The 19608-nt window shown below is 38.6% G+C and overlaps 1 protein-coding gene across 7 annotated transcripts in view; it reads left to right on the forward strand.

The window, feature by feature from the left end:
* Nucleotides 1–19608, forward strand: part of TLL1 (tolloid like 1) — a 388529-nt gene that overhangs the window by 25033 nt on the left and 343888 nt on the right. For 6 of the 7 annotated variants that reach the window (XM_039540242.1, XM_039540243.1, XM_039540241.1 and 3 more), the window contains exon 3: nucleotides 19384–19492. The gene's annotated coding sequence lies outside the window, so the exon portion shown is untranslated. Of the gene's footprint in view, nucleotides 1–19383; nucleotides 19493–19608 lie in introns of those variants that run through there. The other variant, XM_039540251.1, reaches the window with a different exon arrangement.

A 19608-nucleotide genomic window follows, 5' to 3' on the forward strand; every position in this document is an offset into this window, starting at 1 on the left:
ATAAACAGGGATGTTATAACCCAGTCTAAAAATGGGGTGAGCTGTGGGATACCACTCTGAGAGAAATGCACGTATTGAGTCTGTAACTTGAAAGGGGTGTCCATGGAGGGAGTACTGAGATGTCTGTGACAGGCACCTTTAATTTTATGGGAGTATGAGATAGAAAAATCTTGGAGAACATTGGGATGATGACGCTATGAAAAACTGAAAAGACCAATTTAGAGCCTGCCTATTGTTCATTGCCATAATCTCACTGGAGTCTGTGGAACAACTCCTGTTGACTTCAGTGGGTTTTGAATGAGGCACTAAAGACTATATCCACAAAGATACTTAAATGTTGCAGTGCCTAACCCCTAGGCACCCTATCACTTCATGGAATCCTCAGCCCTTAGGTGCACGGGCTCTTCATATGGAAGAGTTCGAATTCTTGGCCCTGAACCCTCTCCTGGAGTTGGGTGACTAGGCCAGATCAGCTTGTGCCCTAGCAGATGAAACCTAGACTTCTCTTGTGAAAAACCAGAGAGAACCACTCCCACCCACTACTGATGATAGCCAATACCTCAGTGGTTAGGGCATTCACATCAGATGTAGGAGATAAGGATTCAAGTCTATGCTCCAAATCAGATGGAGCAGTGACTTGAACTTGGGTCTCCCATCAGGTCAGAACCTACTAGTTAGTCCCCAGAATTCTTGACCTGGTTGCCTTTTATGCAGGGTCTGATCTTGTAGGCGTGACATGAGGATGCCTATGGGATTGGGCGTCATAAGTAAGAGATGTGGGATAACATCTAGTTTGAGAATCCTGCTTTGGGGTCACATTAGGGCTCTGGCTTCAGCAAGGGCTCCAAGCATCTTTTTAGCCCTGGGGCAACATCAGCACTTATGTGGCTTAGCACATGCCCACCAGCAGAAATTTAGGTGTCTGTGGGGTGAGGTGGTAGCTGAATGGTAGTTTTTGGTATCAGTAGCACCTTCATGTTGGATTTAGGTACCTGAAGGGGCAGTTAGATGCCCCAGTCCTTTTGTGGATCTATGTATTTAGATATCTGAATACAATTCTAACTGCTCCCATTGCTTGGATATCTGGCAATGAACAAGAGTGTTGCAAGACTCTCTCAATAATCGAATGTGGATTATGTGACTGACTCCAGATTTCATTACTAGTTGTGTTCACAGAGAGCCAGGGATATTAAATTAAAGGATTCTACTGGGAAATCTTAATCGGCAGCACCTAGACCTCCTTGAATTATGAGCCTAAACTAAAACTGATATGGTAAAAATCCCTTGGCTGCAATGGACAGAGCAGTGAACTACTCACTTCTGCAGCCATTGCTATAATTTTGAGCTGCTATTTGTAGAACTTTCCATGTCTCCTGAATCATTTCTAGACAGAAATGACAAGGAAGCTACAGATGGCTTTTGTCTCCTTTAATAAAGGGAATAGTATAGTAATTAAAGCTCTTAATTCACAGCATCCTCTTTCTAAAGGTCTATATGGCACTTTCAGTTTCCTCCTCTGTCTGAAGCAAAGGAAGAGAAGCGGTTGTTTAAAAAAAGTCATGCCAGTGTTTACTTGATATAGGTACTTTTGACACATCCTGTGTAGATAACTTGTGACAATGTAATATCGTCCACTGTTGAGGAATAAATCTGAAAATGTGCTGATGGCATAGAAAGTGCTTGCTAGTACACTTTGTATTGACCCTACTTCTGTTTCTAAGTAAACACACCAGTTCTGATCTGCCTGCCTCAGACCTTATTTCGCTGATCAGAGTTTAACAGAGTACAATAACATAAAATGACATCAAAGGGCAATAGCTCTCACTCTAAAGCAGCAGCAATTATACCTTAATAAACCATAGTATTCATGATTTATGGCCAGGCAAACCTGCTTCCCTTCGATTTCAGGGGATCTGTTCAGAGGCATGATCTCTCAATATAATCTTCACAAGCCAGAGCCGCTCTTACCTTCTATTAGCTGTAGTGCCCTGCTCAAACCACAAGTAGTCCTTCCACAATGTAAGGTCAAAACATGTTGCACCAGAATTAAGAACACCATTTAAATATGTCATAGTAAGAATCATAAACAATAGTTTTCCCTTCAGCATGTGCCAGTGTTAGAAGTCCTAACATTTCATTACTAGGCCACTCTTTTGCTGTCTTAATTGCCTTCTATGTCACCCATGTAAAGTGTCAAAAATAACCATCTTATTTATTTGTATTATGTCACCTCAGGGCCCCAACTGAGATGGGTGATCCACAGTGCTAGGTGCTATACTCACACATAGCAACTGATAATTCCTGACCCAAAGAGGAGAAATACACAAGACAAAGGGCAGGAGAAAGGAAATATTACTATTTATACACTTCAGAGAGGGAAAACTGAAGCACAGAGACTGAATGACTTGCCCAGTATCACATAAGCAGTTTGTGGCAGAACTGGGAAGAGAACCCAGATCACCTGAATCCAGTCAAGGGCCTCCTTTGCAAAACCCTCTTTCTAGTTTGAACACGTGGTAGTTTCCTGTTCAAATCAGGTGAAAGTGAGAATAGTTTTGTATCTTGTTTGGCAATTTAGATCTAATGCAAAAAATATGTATAGTAGTAATCCAATAGCATCAAATATTATATTTACTACTTTCTCAGTTACCAAAATCTTTTAACCTGGGAACTGTGTTTTAACTTCATATAGACTGAACACTCTGCTACAAAGATATCAATCTGCTTGCTCATTACTGGCAAGAGAAACCAATTTTGAGCCCTCTCTTGGCACATCTCCATTCCAAATCTGCTGCACATAGTCTTTCTAACATGTCCTTTTTCTTCCTAGTAGGCACAATTGCTCTTTGTCCTTTACAGGGCAGATCAGCATACACAGAAATCTCATCCCAACCCAAGTAGTGACTTATTCTGTGATGTTTGGGACCTGAATTATGGCCATCTGTGTGTCTCTGCTTCAGCAAGTTTCCTTTGATTATTAAGTATTTCCTGCATGAATTCCTGCACTCCTCTTTATACTTGGAAATTGGCAATATTGTGTTAATTTAGTTCTAGTGCCTCATCTAGATCATTTGTGTTATTGGACAAGCATATATTCATTAAATTCATGACCAGTTATTTTGCTGCTCAATTCCTTACTTATGTTGTGGTAGGACAGATTCCCATCCCAGTAAGGAAGGGTTTAAAGAACTCCTCTAGGCACAATCTGCCCCAAATCTAGTGGACCTGTGGCAGTCAAACCTGGAGCATGGCAATTCCTTTTTGCTGTGTATGCAGAATGGCTAACACAAAGATGGTCCCTGCCACAAAGAGCTTATGGCCTAAGTACATAATGAAAGATGAGCGGATACAACAGAATTGGAGAGCACAAGGTAACTCCATGCGAATGGAGTTTTTAACGTGAATAATCGTTTGCATGTGTAAGTAATAGTACATAGATTTGTGCATTTGCACAAATACGGTAATGGCGAAGGAACATGTACATCAAATGTGTGAGTGGTTAGCATGGAGTGGAAGTTAAGCTGTTGTCAGCATTAACACTCATTGGATTTTTAAAGCAGAAACAGCCCCTGTTTCAGATGGGCATATTCCATATACATCTGCTGCTTCATAGGCACAATGGCTTTCCCTCTCCAGATCTGTGGAGCCTGGAATGTTCCGTGTGAGAACGCAGGGTCTTCACAGGTTCTCAATTACCTCTGCTCCCCACTTCTCCAGGTTCAATGGTATTTCTCCTCTTGTTTACCCTGTTTCTTCTGCTCCATGCATCAAATTGGAGGGGAGCATAGGGTCCTCAATATTCCCAACCATAAATTTAGCTATAATTAAGGTTGCAAAATGCAGTTCAAGCAAAGATGTTCTGCTCAACTTGTCGGTACCCTTTTTTAAAAAATACCAAACTGAGTTACTCTGTCACTCTGTTCTTCAAAATGGGCTGTCAAGTGCACAAAATAGTGTGAGGCTGATAAACTGGGGTTGATAACTGCTGCAGGTCTAGTTGGAGTTTTGCTTGGTGATCACATAGATGGTTATTTTCAAACAACTTCACTCCATCACATCATATTAGTTGCCAATTAGTTCAGTTGGCAGCTATTACTTAATATCTATGTGTCAATAGTACATAACTATAAGGCTTTTTGAGAGCATCTTTATAACATTTAATTTGATCAGCTCACATATCAATTTTCTGACAGGCAGTTTACAATAAATTAGTTGCTTTGATATATTCTTATCCATTTGTGGACATGAGCAGTCCAGTCAAATGAAACTTCATCAGAATTGCTTTATTGTGAAACCACAATATTGCTGGATATTTTATCTTGCCACTTATAGATAAAGTGCCACAAAAGACTCCATGAGTGAAGGAGTCTCTTGTGTCAGTAATCTAGCTCTTTGGCATTGCATTAGTAGTTCAACTCATGTCTTTGTACCATAGAATCATAGGACTGGAAGGGATCTCAAGAGGTCATCTAGTCCAGCCCCTGTACTCATGGCAGGACTAAGTATTATCTAGACCATCCCTGACAGATGTTTGTCTAACCTGCTCTTGAAAATCTCCAATGATGGAGATTCTACAACTTCCCTAGGCAATTTATTCCAGTGCTTAACCACCCTGACAGTTAGAAAGCTTTTCCTAATGTCCACCTAAACCACGCTTGCTGCAATTTAAGCCCATTGCTTCTTGTCCTATCCTCAGAGGTTCAGGAAAACAATTTTTCTCCATCCTTCTTATAACAGCCTTTTATGTACTTGAAAACGGTGATTGTCTCTCCTTATTCATCTCTTCTCCAGACTAACAAACCCAGTTTTTTCAGTCTTTCCACATAGGTCATGTTTTCTAGATCTTTGATCATTTTTGTTGCTCTTCTCTGGACTTACTTCAATTTGTCCACATCTTTCCTAAAATGTGGCACCCAGAACTGGACACAATACTCCAGTTGAGGCCTAGTCAGTGAGGAGTAGAGTGGAAGAATTACTTCTCGTGTCTTGCTTACAACATGCCTGCTAATACATTCCAGAATGATGTTCACTATTTTTGCAACAGCGTTACACTTTTGACTCTTATTTAGCTTGTGATGCCCTATGACCCCCAGATCCCTTTCTACAGTACTCCTTCCCAGGCAATCATGTCCCATTTTGTCTGCGTGCAAGTGATTATTCCTTTCTAAGTGAGGTACTTTGCATTTGTCCTTTGGTGCTCGAAGTAGCTGAAAGCTCTTGGGCAAGAAACTCATGTGGTTGGTCCACACTATGGTCTTGTAAGCCAAGCATCCTGAAAACCTGGTATAAAGAGGTTGAAAAAATACTTTACAAAACTGCAATTCTGCAAATCCGCAAATTTTAAAATGTTCAATATTTTAATTTATTTTAGACTGAAAATATTTTATCTCCTTTTTAAAGTTCTTTATTTTTATACTTCAGGAATATCTGCATTTTATTTTGTCCAGAAGCATTATAAATTGTTACCTGTACTTGATTCACTCTAAGAATATCTAGTTGTATTGAAGTCAAATTGTCTGAGCCAGTCGGATCAAAGGGATACTGTATAATTATTGACTCTTCTGTACAATTCTTTCTGTTATACAATTTCCTGCACTGGCTGAGTAGATCTGACTTGCAGATTTATTATTAATGTAAGAGAGCTGTAATTAGCTAAACTATACAGTAACTATGCAAATTTCTCTGGCGTGATTGGCTGCTGCTTACAGACATCCCCATGCAGATTCCCAAAACATGTCTTTGCACCATATGGTAGCTTCAGATGCTGACTCCTTTGAACCCTACATATTAAGCATCATTTAAAAAAAGAATTACTCAGTTGTGATGGATATGGCACTCTAAGCTTTACTTAAGGGCCAAGGTAGAACAGTGAGTTGACAGCGAAAAAGCCTGGAATTAGCTGATGAAATGGTGGAGAAAGAAGTAGCTGTGACCATTTCATGGTGAAATGATGATTCCTGAGGAAGAATCCTGACAGGCTAGAGAGCACATTCCAACATCATAACTCAAGGACATTCCCTGTTACGTCCGTATTTCATTGTTAACCAGGTATTGATTTTCTTCCTTTGCTCTCAGACTTTTAGTCCAAGATATTGTGGTTACCGTATTGAAAGAATGTGTTTATAACTTTTTGTGGCTTTTAAAACTATCCTTTAAGTGCAGTTTACAGCAGTGTCAACTAACCACAACTTGGAGTACACTTTAAGTGACAGTATATCACTACCTGGGCCCCATGAAGACATAGTGATTTAAAGCCATTGACTTAACCATAAATGTAATGCCAACTTTAAATGACAACCTAAAACAATAATGTCGTGTGGGGAAACAATGGCCCAAAGAGTAAGTGATACTGGAACATCGGGTGTGTTGGCTGTCCTTGACATTCTGACAGCTCAGGAGTCAGTGAGGAAGCACAGATGGAGCCAGTCTGTACTGGCCCCGCTAGACTCACTTCTCTCAAACAGCAGGAAAATAATGAATGGTGCCAAAGTCTGGAATGAGTCACTTAGCATACAATAGGAAAAATTTTGGTATAGTGAAGACCACCTTAGACATGAAGGTAAAGAAAATGTGTGTACATATCTTCTGTGTGCCATCAATATTCTTATAAACCCTTCTTTGAAATTATTTGTACAGATTTTTCCAGGAAATGATGTGATGTATAAACAACAAAAAGAAACCCTTTGATTTATACTCTAGACTAAAATGTTAACAGCAAAGGCTGAAAAATAATTGGATATATTTTTTTAAAAAATATTGAGCTGGGGTTACATTTCAGAAAAGGTTGACTTAGAACCTCATCCATCTCCCATTGAAGTGGGTGACAAAACTCCAATGGGAGAAGAATCCAGAACAAAGAAATTAAAGGCTTTGAACTTTTAAATTTAATTTAAGTGAAAATATTAAACACATCTAAAGCAGCTAAAACTTACAGGTGAGGTGAAAAGCAAAACAGAATTACTGATATTTGTGTGCATAAGTTAGGCAGGTTATGGGGGCATTCAGAACCAAAAGAAGTTTAACTAATCCTTTTTAAGCATTCTTTTTTCCTTTCCATGAAACATTTTTTTACAAACTATAGTTCATGAGGTAACATCACAAATACCAAGTTTCATTATTTGTATTTGATGTTATAGTGTAGAATCCATGAAGTCATCCAGAAGTAAGCATTCACAGAGAGGAGGAAAAAGAATTAAGAAATATTAAACATAATGCATTTCTGCTCTGGTAGCCTTCCACAGTTTAGTGACAGGGGATATTCAGCATAAAAATATGACCGTAGCAGAGTGGTCATTTGTGCTCTGCCCCTCATGTTAGAAAACTGTCCAGAACTATTCTGTCTAGAACTTCACAGTATATGATAAATGCCTTTAATGCTTCATTTTTATCCCATCATGCAATACCCCAAGAAAACAATTACTGTAGAGCAAAGGTCTCCATAGGTTGAAGAAGCTGCTCTAAATCTTGTGCTACTATAAAATGAGTAAGGAATTACTGCAGAGTAGGAAGTTGCAATGCCATATTCCATTCTCGCATGATCAGTTCTCCTGAGCTGGCATGGCTCCTGAGTTGTACTCAACCTAAACCCTACTAGGACTGAGTCTCTCACTAAAGTTGCTTTATAGCACTCTGGTGGCACCTTAAAGACTAACAGATTTATTTGGGCATAAGCTTTTGTGGGTAAAAAACCCACTTCTTCTTGCATCTCATTGTTTTTGTGGATACAGACTAACACGGCTACCCCTCTGATACTTTATAGCACTCTGGTAGTGTAAAATGGCCTTATAATAATACCTAGCTATTATATAGCATTTTCCATCAACAGATCTCAAAGTGCTTTACAAAGGAGGCAAGTATCTTTGTTCCCATCTCTCAATGTGGAAACTGAGGCACAGAGGTGAAATGACTTGCCCAAGATCACCCAGAAGGCCAATGTTAGAACTAGGAATAGAATCCAGGTTTCTTGAGTCATACTCTATCCACTAGGCCACACTAGATAAATTCCAGCCCAACCTTAAAGTAGGTGTACATGTAACTTAAGCATCTACACTAGAAGCTAGGGGAGTGATTCCCAACTCATGTATACATACAAGCTCATAGTGTGGAGGGATAGCCTTAGAAATGGTGGTAGCTTAAGCAGAAATAGTCACAAACATGCTATGTATACCAGGAATTTGAGCAACTGGAAGCATATTCAGAAATGCCATAATTGGCATTATGGAAGGGGTCCTGGCAGTAGGAAAAGGACTTAGAGGAGAGAGAGGCTCCAGTAGGGAGCCATGGGCATAAGGAGAGGACCGAGTTTACCTGAAAAACCAACATAGAGAAGTCTGACACCAGGAAACCAGGTCACTCGGGCTGATCCAAAATGTACAGAGGTCAATTGGTAGGCCCCTGTTGATTTCAGTGGGTTTTGGGTCAGGCCATTTGATCTAAACTTTGTTTTATGCCAGAATATGTAAAGTAGCTTAGTTTTTAAGTTATTTTTACTAGCTGATTGTCTATTATGTGAGGGAAGGGGATGATGAACTCAATAAATCATATGGCAGTTGCAGTTTTTCTACATGTTGAATCCTATTTCTATATTTTGGTGTATTGTTTGTATCTCTTTTACCATTCAGTACTGATTTGAAAAGTTATTCATGGCTCATAGTAGTTATAGGAAATTAAATTCCATCTGTTTCTGCCATAATAAGTAAATGGAATGAAGGACTCAATAGAGTTCCTTCTTGCTAAAATCCACATCTGTGCTATATGTGGCTTTATTTCAGAAACTTATGCTTAGTATACTTGTGCAAAGTAAAACTGCCTACCCATAAAGAATACTATATGATCAATCAGTAGTGCCAATTGATCAACCAATCTAGAAAAAAATTGATATTCACAGCTCATGAGTTTTGACTAGTGTATCTAGATCAGTTAAGCAGGATAAGACTTTTTTTAATGGCAAACCACATGGATGAGAATTCTAATTCTAGCTCTCCATATAGAGTAGCCTGCTGAGACATATACGCTTTTGAACCTATTCAATTTTTGGTAAAAATATTTCTGTTTTTATAATTTAGAACCTTTCAGTTTCTTTACAATCTTTTTTTAAACTAATGCATCACAGCTGATCTGCGAGCCAAAGAAAAATCAATTATATTTATGCAAGAAACAACACTGACATTTGGAAATTGAAATCCATCTGTTGGGAATCTGAGTTTCTAAAAATGTTCAAATTCAGTGTCTGGGTAGGATGGAGGTGCGGGGCCAAAGTTTAATTATAAACATAGATATGTTCTTCCGAGATGCTGAGCACCTGTATCTCCGATCTCAAGCAAAAAAAACCTAAATAAAAGGGAATATATAGTAGGGACAAAAGGGGACATATAGTGGATGTTATATTGACAGTAGTTCTTGTTTTTTATTTAACTGGTAAAAAGGTATATTGCATTTTAATGATTACCTATCACATTGCAGCTAGCTGACCTTTTTCTTGCTCACTTAAATAGAAATCAGTTGTGTAGAAGTCTGTGCAAGCTGACATATTTATTCTTAATCACAATTTTCACAAACAAATATCCAGCAATATATTTCCTGGCATGAATTTTAGATGCTAAGTATCTGCAGCTTCCTATTGATTTGGAACCTACCATTGCATATGCTCTAGTAATTCCTTATTCACTTTCAGCAGTGTTGAGCATCTGCAACTCCAAATAAGTGTTGAATCTACTGCTTCTGAGTGAGTGAAGAACAAGGTGGGAGTTAAACAGCTTCAGTAAGATGGGTAATCTTTTCCCAATGAAATAAAGATTTGGCAACTACCGTATATTGTCAGAATTTTATATCCATTGTATGTCCCCTTTTTGTCCTTATGACATGTTCACTCTGTCTAGGTTTTGGGTTCTCATGTTCAGAGTTGCACCAGTTTCTGGCAACATCCTCAGAAAGAGTCTGGAGCATGTGCTTCCTGTATATTCCTCTTCTCTTAGGGAGAAAGCTGTTCTCACAGATAACAAACTCCTGTGTGATTCATGGGAATGAAGAACCAGTGCAATCTCAAACAGTTCAAGCTTGCTAACAGTATTGATGAAATGTCCTCACTCAGGACTTCCTAGAGTGGTATGGTCATCTCCTTTTGATATTCTTTGGCATTTGTTAGGTCTACAATATCATTCGGTCAGATGACTTTATTTTTTTGGAATTGTGTTTTATTTCCAATGTCAGTATCTTTCACTGATTCCATGGAAACTACATTCAGGGTCTCTCTCTCTCTCTCTCTTTTTTTTTTTTTGTAACTTGCGTTTGTGGGCAGTGTGCCTTTTGCCACTTTGCATAATTTTTTCTAATAAAATTTTATTTGTGTGTGTTATAAGAAAAGGTCTTTTAAACATCTCTTAATCACCTGATAGTTGATACAAAATAGTCTATTTTCAATGAACAGTCATCTGTTCCCATAAAAAGGTCCCCAAGAGTGAAAGAAGAAAAGTAAAATCTTGTACTTAATTGTTTTGTTTGAAACTGCTGGAACATGATCTTAGGCTTCACTGGTTGAACTACTGAATGCTTCTTCTGAGAGGTTTCATCCACATCAGTTCTGCACACTGGAGACAGTTGTATGTTTTGCAGCTCCATCGCAGCAAGAGACATGTATTGTAACAGATTTCCTTTGGGTTTTTTTAGTAGAATCCTCAGATCCTGCAGTGCAGGGGCAACATTTTAAAGCAGTGTCCATTGTATCTACTACTTGCTGCTGGGAAGCAAGTCAAGTTTCAGTCTTGGATGTTTTGAAAATTTGATCTCTCACCTAGAAAATAGTGGTGCTTGAATTTTAGTTTTTCATATTACTCTGAGTATGAAAGATACTATAAACTCAAATATTCTATAATTTGTAGAACTAGCAGCTTGTATATATAGAGCCTGATTTTCATCTGTTTTCCTCCTATAAAATAAAGGAATTGGAGAATGAGGGAATTATTTTTATTGCTGACTGTGCATTACTATTGTAAAGGATGATTCTATGGTAGCTGGTATATTTAAACATGTATGTTAAGATTATATACCGAAAATTCAAATTTTGAACTGAGACGCTTTGAGTTGCACATACATTCTATGGACATGCATGAGCCAAGGTATTGATTCACTTTATGTATGCAGAGCTGTGGTAGCTGTGTCGGTCCGACTTCACCTTGAATCATCCCTTAGAATGTGTGTTAGTTTAGCATAAGTAGTCATTTGTTTGATCTTGTAGTTAGCTGTGACACTTTGAGTACTTTTACCAGACCTAAGAAGACCTCTGTGTAGCTCAAAAGCTTCTCTTCCAACAGAAGTTAGTCCAATGAAATATTTTACCTCACCCACCTGGCCTCAGGCATGTGCATATGTGAATCAAAATTTGATCCCTGTTTTCACATGGTATTACTAATGCACATGCGAAATAGGTATCTATGTATTTAAAGAGACAGTTTTGTGTCTTCACTGAGGTGCCACATCAGGGCCACATTTGCATGTATCACATTGCTGGATTGGGGTCCAAGTTTTTTATACCATTACCTTAAAATGTTAATAAATTGCTGAAGAGATGACAAGATGCAGGGCAATGTGATGTTTGTATCCTATACAGAAGGCCTAAAATGTTTAGAGGCTTGTAAATTTTCTGTTTCTAGAAAGGCCTCTGGAACTAATCTCTCATTTCTCTCTGTTGTGATCTTTTGAGTAACTTGATATGTGCACTTGCAAACAGTGGGAACACTGAATCCTGAGGTTAATGATACACCAACATTTTATGGGATTGAGTATTTAACAATCAAATATTTTTGCCTTCAGGGACTCACACAATTCTATGTTGTACTTACTGCGATACACTAAATAGCATCTCTCTGTGTGTGTCTGGTATGTCGGAAAAAATGACACCTTTTTCATGGCCCAAATAACTTAAATGGCCAAATAGATTTTTTATAAAACTTTTTTTCTGAGACAGATTTTGGAGTCCATTTTGGAGTGGAGACTCCCTTGTAAGAAATTTCAATCTCAAAGGTAATTCTCTGACAAAGTTTTAAGGAACTGCAAATAGTGCTTTGGGGCCCAATCTTGCGAGGTGATGAGCACCTCCTTAGAAGGCGGTGTTAGTGTAGTGCCTTTGTGTATATGGGTGGTGATGTCCTCGAGTAGCTGGTCCATGGAGTTTAAGGGGTCTACTGCAGCTGGACAATGGAGTTTTTCTATAGTTCAGATGACAGCCTTGTATGTAAGGAGCAGACTGACCAGCGTTCTAGTGCCAGCTCCTCAGGTGTTATATACTTATTGGTTTTGTTAGTGTGAATATCCTCAACTCTCAAAGAGTCTAGTGGGAGCCGAAGGCACACAGTTCCTTGCAGAAGTGGACCCTTAGAATGGAACTACCACATCAACACTGAATATGTAGTAGTTGGCAGGGTGCCATGGTATAATACAATTACTATTCACTTACACCCAAGTTCAGAAGATAAAGTGGTATTTAGAAAATCAATGGAAAAGAAAAAAGAAGGGAATCTCATCAACTATACTGAACATGTGTTATGAATAATCATAAATGTTCAGTAGTCGTTTCTGCTGCTACAAGGTAAAAACCGGTGTGGCTGCCTGCACAGAATTAAACGTGTATTGCCTGCCAGATCTAAGTTCCAGTTTCTTGGGCAGGGTGGTGGTGGGAAGTTGCATGTTTTCAATTCTTTTTAAATGCTAACAGAATTGTTCATCTGGATGGCAAATTTAAGAATGATGATTTGAGCAGGATAGACTAGCATCAGGATTATTTTCTACCAGTCTCTGAGAAATGAAATGTCTGATAGTGATCCTAGCTGTTCTGTTATTTTTAGCTGTCTGTTAACAGGGTCTGTAAGGATGACCTTTGAAGGAGTCAAGATGACATTTTTCCCCCTCAGATAACAGTTTTTAAAGTTTTTCTTTTCCTGAAAGCAGATGCTCCTGCTTACTTGATAATAAAGGGTGATACTTTTCAAAGAGAAATTGCTATCTCTCTTGATATTGTCACGCCTGTTTTTGTTTCCTAGTGGTTATTGGAAACATTAAACATTTTTGTATGTTGTATATTTTTCCATTCAATTTGAGTTACCACACAGCTATGGGTCCTGGTTTAACAGGAACATTGATTCTACACCTGCTCTTCTGATACATGGAGTGACTAAACTCAAGAGGGGATGAGGTGGAGGAACAGGCTTAAAGATGCTTGTGTAATCAGCATGGCAGTTTGATCAAATATTAGTGGATGGCTATTACCTAGGGTTTCAAACTTTCACAATTAAATGCAGTGTTTCATAAGGGGGAAATCCAGACTCCATCTCCACATCTATGGAGGTACCACAGTAGCAGAACTGATTGGTTTCCACTGAACTGGGAGGTGGTTGGGGAGTTAGCTTTGTGGGTGCCATGAAGGGCTCATGTTTGTATGGTAAAGAGCTCAGTTCTCAGGGCTACCTGAGCATCAATGTTTAGGGGGCAGGCAGATGTGGGGCATGGGTGGAACCAAAGGATATTTTGTTGCTCAATGACAGTGAGACTGGGCTGGTGCTTTGGGGATGAAATAGCCTCCATGGATCAGGATCACAGTATTGCTCACAGCATGGGATAGAAGATTCCCCCAGAGATACCCAGCACACAGTTTGCTGCTTGGGTGGTCCCTGGGTGTCCCTCCCAGTCTTGGGAGGCGATGCATGCTTCCTGCAAGATGCTGCATTCCCACAGATGTCAGGGTGCTTAATAGCTCCATGGGATGAGACCTAAAATATTAGAAGTTTGAATGACACATGCAGTTATATAATGATCCTTTAGCATGTAGGCGAATATATTGAAAGAAAAGGATGAAAACAAAAACCACGAGTCTAGTAACAAAAGTATTTGAAGAATCATGACACGAGTAATTCCCAAGGTGATTTCTAAGTGCAGATAGTATATTCTGTTAATACTGTGAGTACAAGGACAACTTTCACCAAAGGTTTGTAGCAGCAAAATTAATGGGCCCCCAGGCACTTAACTGAATGTGCAACAGAATCCAAACTTGGACAGGTCCAGCAGGTACTGCATCTGGCAGCTCTTCAGCATGCATTTGCATCAGTACTCTTAAACATAAGTTCACAATAGCTATTCTTATTTTCTAAACCAATTCTTAATTATTACCATTATCCAGAGTTCTGGATTCCACTGCAAAGTTTCCGATAAACTGATAAATGCTATTTGACCTTCATTTCAAAAGAAGTCAATATCTAACTCAAACATTTACCTATGCAGGAGAAATGTATGTATGCTAAGTTGATGATTTCACATTTTCGTAAGATGATTTTGACCTGAGGCCAGTGAACAGCTGAATATCCCCTAATGGATTCTGGGCACCCATGATTTCAGACAGGCTACCTTTCTGTATGCTGACTTTGATAATACAGCACTGGATATAACTTGGTGTATTCAAGAGTACTTCTTGTAGTCTGTTAAGCAAGTAGTTTAGTTATTGTTACTAGGGAAACTGTTTCCATAATGTTACCTTGACCAGCACCCTCACTGTCCTATTTTATCATCAAGCAAGCAACATCAATGTGTGATGATAGAACTTTGAAAGAACAGGAAGATATAAAGTTACTATATCCATTTCTTGTTTAAATGTTAGGTTTTTTAATGGAAGAACTAAGGTGATTCCGCTGTTGATGGTTTTTTTTCCCCTCTGACTACAGCGAATGCGTTTCCTGTTAATAATTTTTCTAGAACAGTTATTTTGTCTGACGAAGTGAGTATTCACCCACAAAAGCTTATGCTCCAATATGTCTGTTAGTCTATAAGGTGCCACGGGACTCTCTGTCACTGTCTGGTTAGTGTTCACCTAAAATTAGAGCTGCTGTAAATGCCATTAGAAATCTTTTTCCTGAGTGCCGAGCGCCAAATCTAAATAGTTGAGACTGGTGCAATCTGAAAGTGGGTAAGAGCAGAATATTAATAAAGCAAGATTTGGTATAATGAACAGACCAATGGCCTAACTAGTCTTTTAGGACAGTGGTCAATGGAAAAGCTCAGTTATGCCTATAATTAGCAATAATCTTATCTCTTGAAGCATGAGGCATGAGAGTCATAACTTCTATTTCTCCTATAAATGCTGTTCATATAAACAGTACACTCCTCTTCTGAAATGGCCAAATTAAGTACCGCAGAATTTAGGAGTGTGGAGTGGTAGGACTGGGAGACAGAGGATCTGGTTCTGATCCTAACTCATTCCTCTGACTCACTGTGTGACCCTAAGAGAATCACTTGACTCTACTGAGCTTAGACACAATTTTACAGATGAGGAAGTTTAAATATCTACCTCACAAGGAACTTCTGAAACTTTGTTGATGTCTGTAAAGTGCTCTGACTGTCCAAGAAAAGCTGCTATACAATATCATTTTGTGATATTTGCTTTAACAATGTTCATATGGGCTGAACTATGGGGGAGGCTGGACACAGAGGAACTCTTATTCAGCCTGTTCATCCCTCTCTACCCTCCCCGCCCTTAACTCCTTTCTTGCAAATTTGGGCTTTGGTCTGAATTAAGTTTACTGGGTTCTTGCTGATTAGTTTGCATGGTGTAGTTGAGGAATGGTACTCTGCAAATAACAGCTTTTTAGACTTTTGGGGAGCCATGTGGTATAATCAAGATAGCAGACATGAACTAGAGAACTAGTGTACTTTGCTTGTTTCTATCTTCTGAACACTTAACTGACTGCCTCTCTACCAGTTATTCCCATGGGTTTCATCTCCCCTGCCCGCTTTTCTTTTTGGCTTCCATTATGTCAATAAAACAAAAAGCATCTTGCAGAGGACTTTGCCCAATCTGGTGCTGCAGCAGGGGTTAGAACTGGAACAGTGCTGCCTGTACAACATATTACTGCCTCTCCTGTCTTGCTGCTGGGGATCTCTGATCTGATAATCAGAATTCAGGTACTCTGCAAAATGTCTGGATGACATTAAAAGCACCATTACACCATGGAACATTTGCAAACCTCAGTGATTGGGTGACTGTACTCAAGACCAGCTGAGGATTACTAGAAGCTTCCACGGAACGTGCAAGACAAGCAGTGAAGAAATACTGCAGGATCTTCAAAGTTACAAGCCATATTTTAAAGCAAGGGAGAATGATTGGAGAATCCACGTGATTGTTAGCAATATTAATTTAAGGAAAAGCTCCCAGAAAAACAGTTGAAGACCATACTGTACCGCTAATCCGTGGTGTGCACACACAATTGTGCACAGACAAGTCAGGGATGCATGCAGGTCCGGCACAATCCATTAGGCGACCTAGGCGGTTGCCTAGGGTGCTAACATTTGGGAGGTGGTGACCGCGGCGGCCGGATCTTCGGCTGCCCTGGTCGTCGGTGGTATTTCAGGGGCGGGACCTTCCACCTCCTAGGGTGCCAAAAAAGCTGGTGGCGCTCCTGGATGCATGCAATCTTCTGTTGTTTGCCCTGAATTAATGCTTGGATTAGCACTTAGCAATAGAAGCGAAGAGGTCTTCGTGACATCCAGTTGTCATAGGGACCTTGGATATTGTACCAGAAGAATGAAGATTAAGAGAATAGTTCTATATTTCAGGTTTGGTACTGACTCAGGTTTCAGATAACATGAAGAGAGCACTGAAAGGTTGTACAATATATTTTGAAAATAAGAACATGTGAAGACAGGTTTAGAGTTGTATATCAACCTTAACAGGAAGGGTTTTTTTTTTTTTACCTTTTCTGCAGTATGATAGTAATTAGATTGATCTTTCCTTTCTATAGACCATTATATTGCTCCCTTTAAAGGTCTGTCAGCATTTTATCATGTTATTTTCAAGAGGTTTGGGTTTTTTTGGTGGTTTTGTTTTTGTTTTTTTGCTCTAAAATTGCAGTAGGTGGAAACTCGATTAAAATGGGTCAGAAGAACTGTTCTGATTTTGCATATGGTAGTACTAGACATATTTTCAGCAGTGCCAATGGTATGGAGAACTTTTAGCAATGCAAATTCTACTTAGTTTCCCAGATATTTTTAACTTTGCTTGGATTTTTAAAACACAAATTATCTTTCTGTAATAAAACCATATTCAAACCATATTTTTTAAAAAATACCCAAACAAACAAAAAAACAAAAACAAACTAATAAAAAAACTAGGAACTAAACTGCTGCGTTGTTCTCACTGAAGTGTAAATGCAAAACTAAGTAGCTATTGGCATTTTAGATTTACAAAGGGCCAGCTGTGATACTTTCACTAGACAACTTTATTTCTTTATTATTAATTATAAGTAGAAGGGTACAGTCAAAAACAAATTGCACAGAGATTGGCCAACAAACACAGCATTCAAGTTCTGTCAATGCCATATGCGACCTAACATGCGACAAGTCACGTGTGACAATGACCTGACTTGTTCACAACAGACACACACAGCACAAAGGTGCTTTAAAAAAAAAGAGCAAGGTTACAGTATCATAAATATAACAATCTTGACTGTGTGTCTTTGCTGTGGTTCAAACATGCTGGGCTTTATTGGTCTCAGGCATAGGGCCATCAATTAATTCATCTTGTCCTTAACCCCAAGAAGTACTCTTTGCTCCTCCCAAAACAATATATTGCTAATCCATTGTTTGGGATTTTTTTAAACATAACTATTGGCAGAGCCAGTGAAACATACTATGCTGAACAAGTGAACAACAGTGTATCTAAAAACCAGCAACATGCCTATGCATTTTTCATCCATTGCTGTTCTTGTCCATTCAATTTGCTGCTTCCTAGGGTATTTCCTTTCTATACATTGTGGTACTTAATCTCTAAGTAATACATACATGAATTGCATTTACCCTAAGTTTTAGCAATACAGTATTAATAACTGGAAATTGATTATCTTTTAAATACTCCTGATAAAATCACTTGGACAGCAAAAGAAAATGGCATACAACAATGTGCTAAACAAATGTTGTCAATTAATGTATTTCTTTCCAGACTGTATAAGCAAATGGTTTTACTAGCTATGCATCAGTTGGCTTGCTTCAGGGAACAACCATTTGAAAGACCAGAGTTGTCATGTGTTTTCAGTTTCTACGGCACCACTAGCTGCATTTGACCCAGTTTCCATAATCTAGTTTATCTACCCGTTCTTGGATAAGTGAGAGACTTTCAAAGATAGTATGTTAGAAAGATCAAGGGAGTCTTTAATTTACTTCAGTGAGCTTTGAACTGGGAGGAACTTTATATAATGTCCTAAATATGATTAAATACGTAAATTATATGAGTAATTTAATTTATATTTTAAAAAATCTTTCTTAAGTGTATATTTTAGATTACTGTCCCAATATATAAAACTCTATACTCATGTCTTACTATAGAGATATGTACAATTTTGATAGTAAAATATTACAATATAACTTAATTATTACATGTAAAGATATTGCTTTCAGCAATGGTGATTAGATTTTTAAATGCCAGTTTTGGGGATTTAAAGCAGTACTACTATAAGCTACTAAATTAGCTTTCACATCTCTTTCCTTGTTGGAAAGCATTGTGGGGGATTGCATCCCCCAACCCAAACAACTCTATTTTTGTTCTTTCACTTGCCATTGGTTTCCCACAACCTGCTGTCTGTGATCCTTGTGTTTACTTTTTTGGTCTAATTTAAAACTGAAAGCTGAGAACTTGAGTGAAATCCTGACCCACTGAAGTCAATGGAAAAACACCCACTGACCTGAATAGAGAGAAGATTTAATCACTTATCTTTATATTTGCCATTCACACACAAGTCACATATGGTGTTTGTATAATAGTAAATTATTATTAATATTAAGGCTTAAACATCAGGCATGGCTCTGCACAGTTATTAAACCACGTTACAACAAGTATAGTGTATAAAATAGGTTTCATTAAATATTTGAGAAACTTAGTGATGCCTGAGGACCAACTTTTCAACCTGGTAACCTAAATTAAGTTTGCTACACTTACAACTGCAAAATGGGTGACTGAATGAGTGCTCATTTTGGGCCTGATCCAAGCCCGATGAAGTCAGTGGAAAGACTCCTCTTGACTTCAATGGGCTTTGGCTCACCCCTTTTCTGCATGCCTAAGGAAGTTTTATGTATGCAAAATGGTGAAAGTGCAGGCAGGCAACTTCAGAAAAACTTGGCCCTGAATGGTTATTAATTTCTCACTTAGCCAGAGATTCCATGGTATAACATTCTCCATGTACCGCTTTCCTAATAGTTTATTGAAATTGGATGAAAGATTCAGAATTTCACTTTTTTGAAATGCTTAAATCAGTTAAAGCTGCAGCAAGTTGTTTGCCAGTTCTGAAGCCCCTCCAAAATCTGACACGTGAGTTTTTGCTGGTCACAAGCCTAATCACATCCTTTTAATTTCAGATGGAGAGAAGATTAAAAAATATGGAGAAGCCTGCAGAAAATCTCACCAATTGAACAGGTGAAGAAACAAACCAACTCTGCACTTGGTACTCAACAGCACTGCTGAAAGGTAAAGTAGCGTTCAGAGCAGTCAGGATAGTCTCGTTTTGACAGGATGATGGATTGGCTGGCTTTCAGAATGTTTTATGATTGAACCTGATTTTTTTTTTTAAACACACAAACTAG

The sequence above is a fragment of the Mauremys reevesii genome, linkage group 5, assembly GCF_016161935.1.
Source record: "Mauremys reevesii isolate NIE-2019 linkage group 5, ASM1616193v1, whole genome shotgun sequence".
Taxonomy (NCBI): Eukaryota; Metazoa; Chordata; order Testudines; family Geoemydidae; genus Mauremys; species Mauremys reevesii.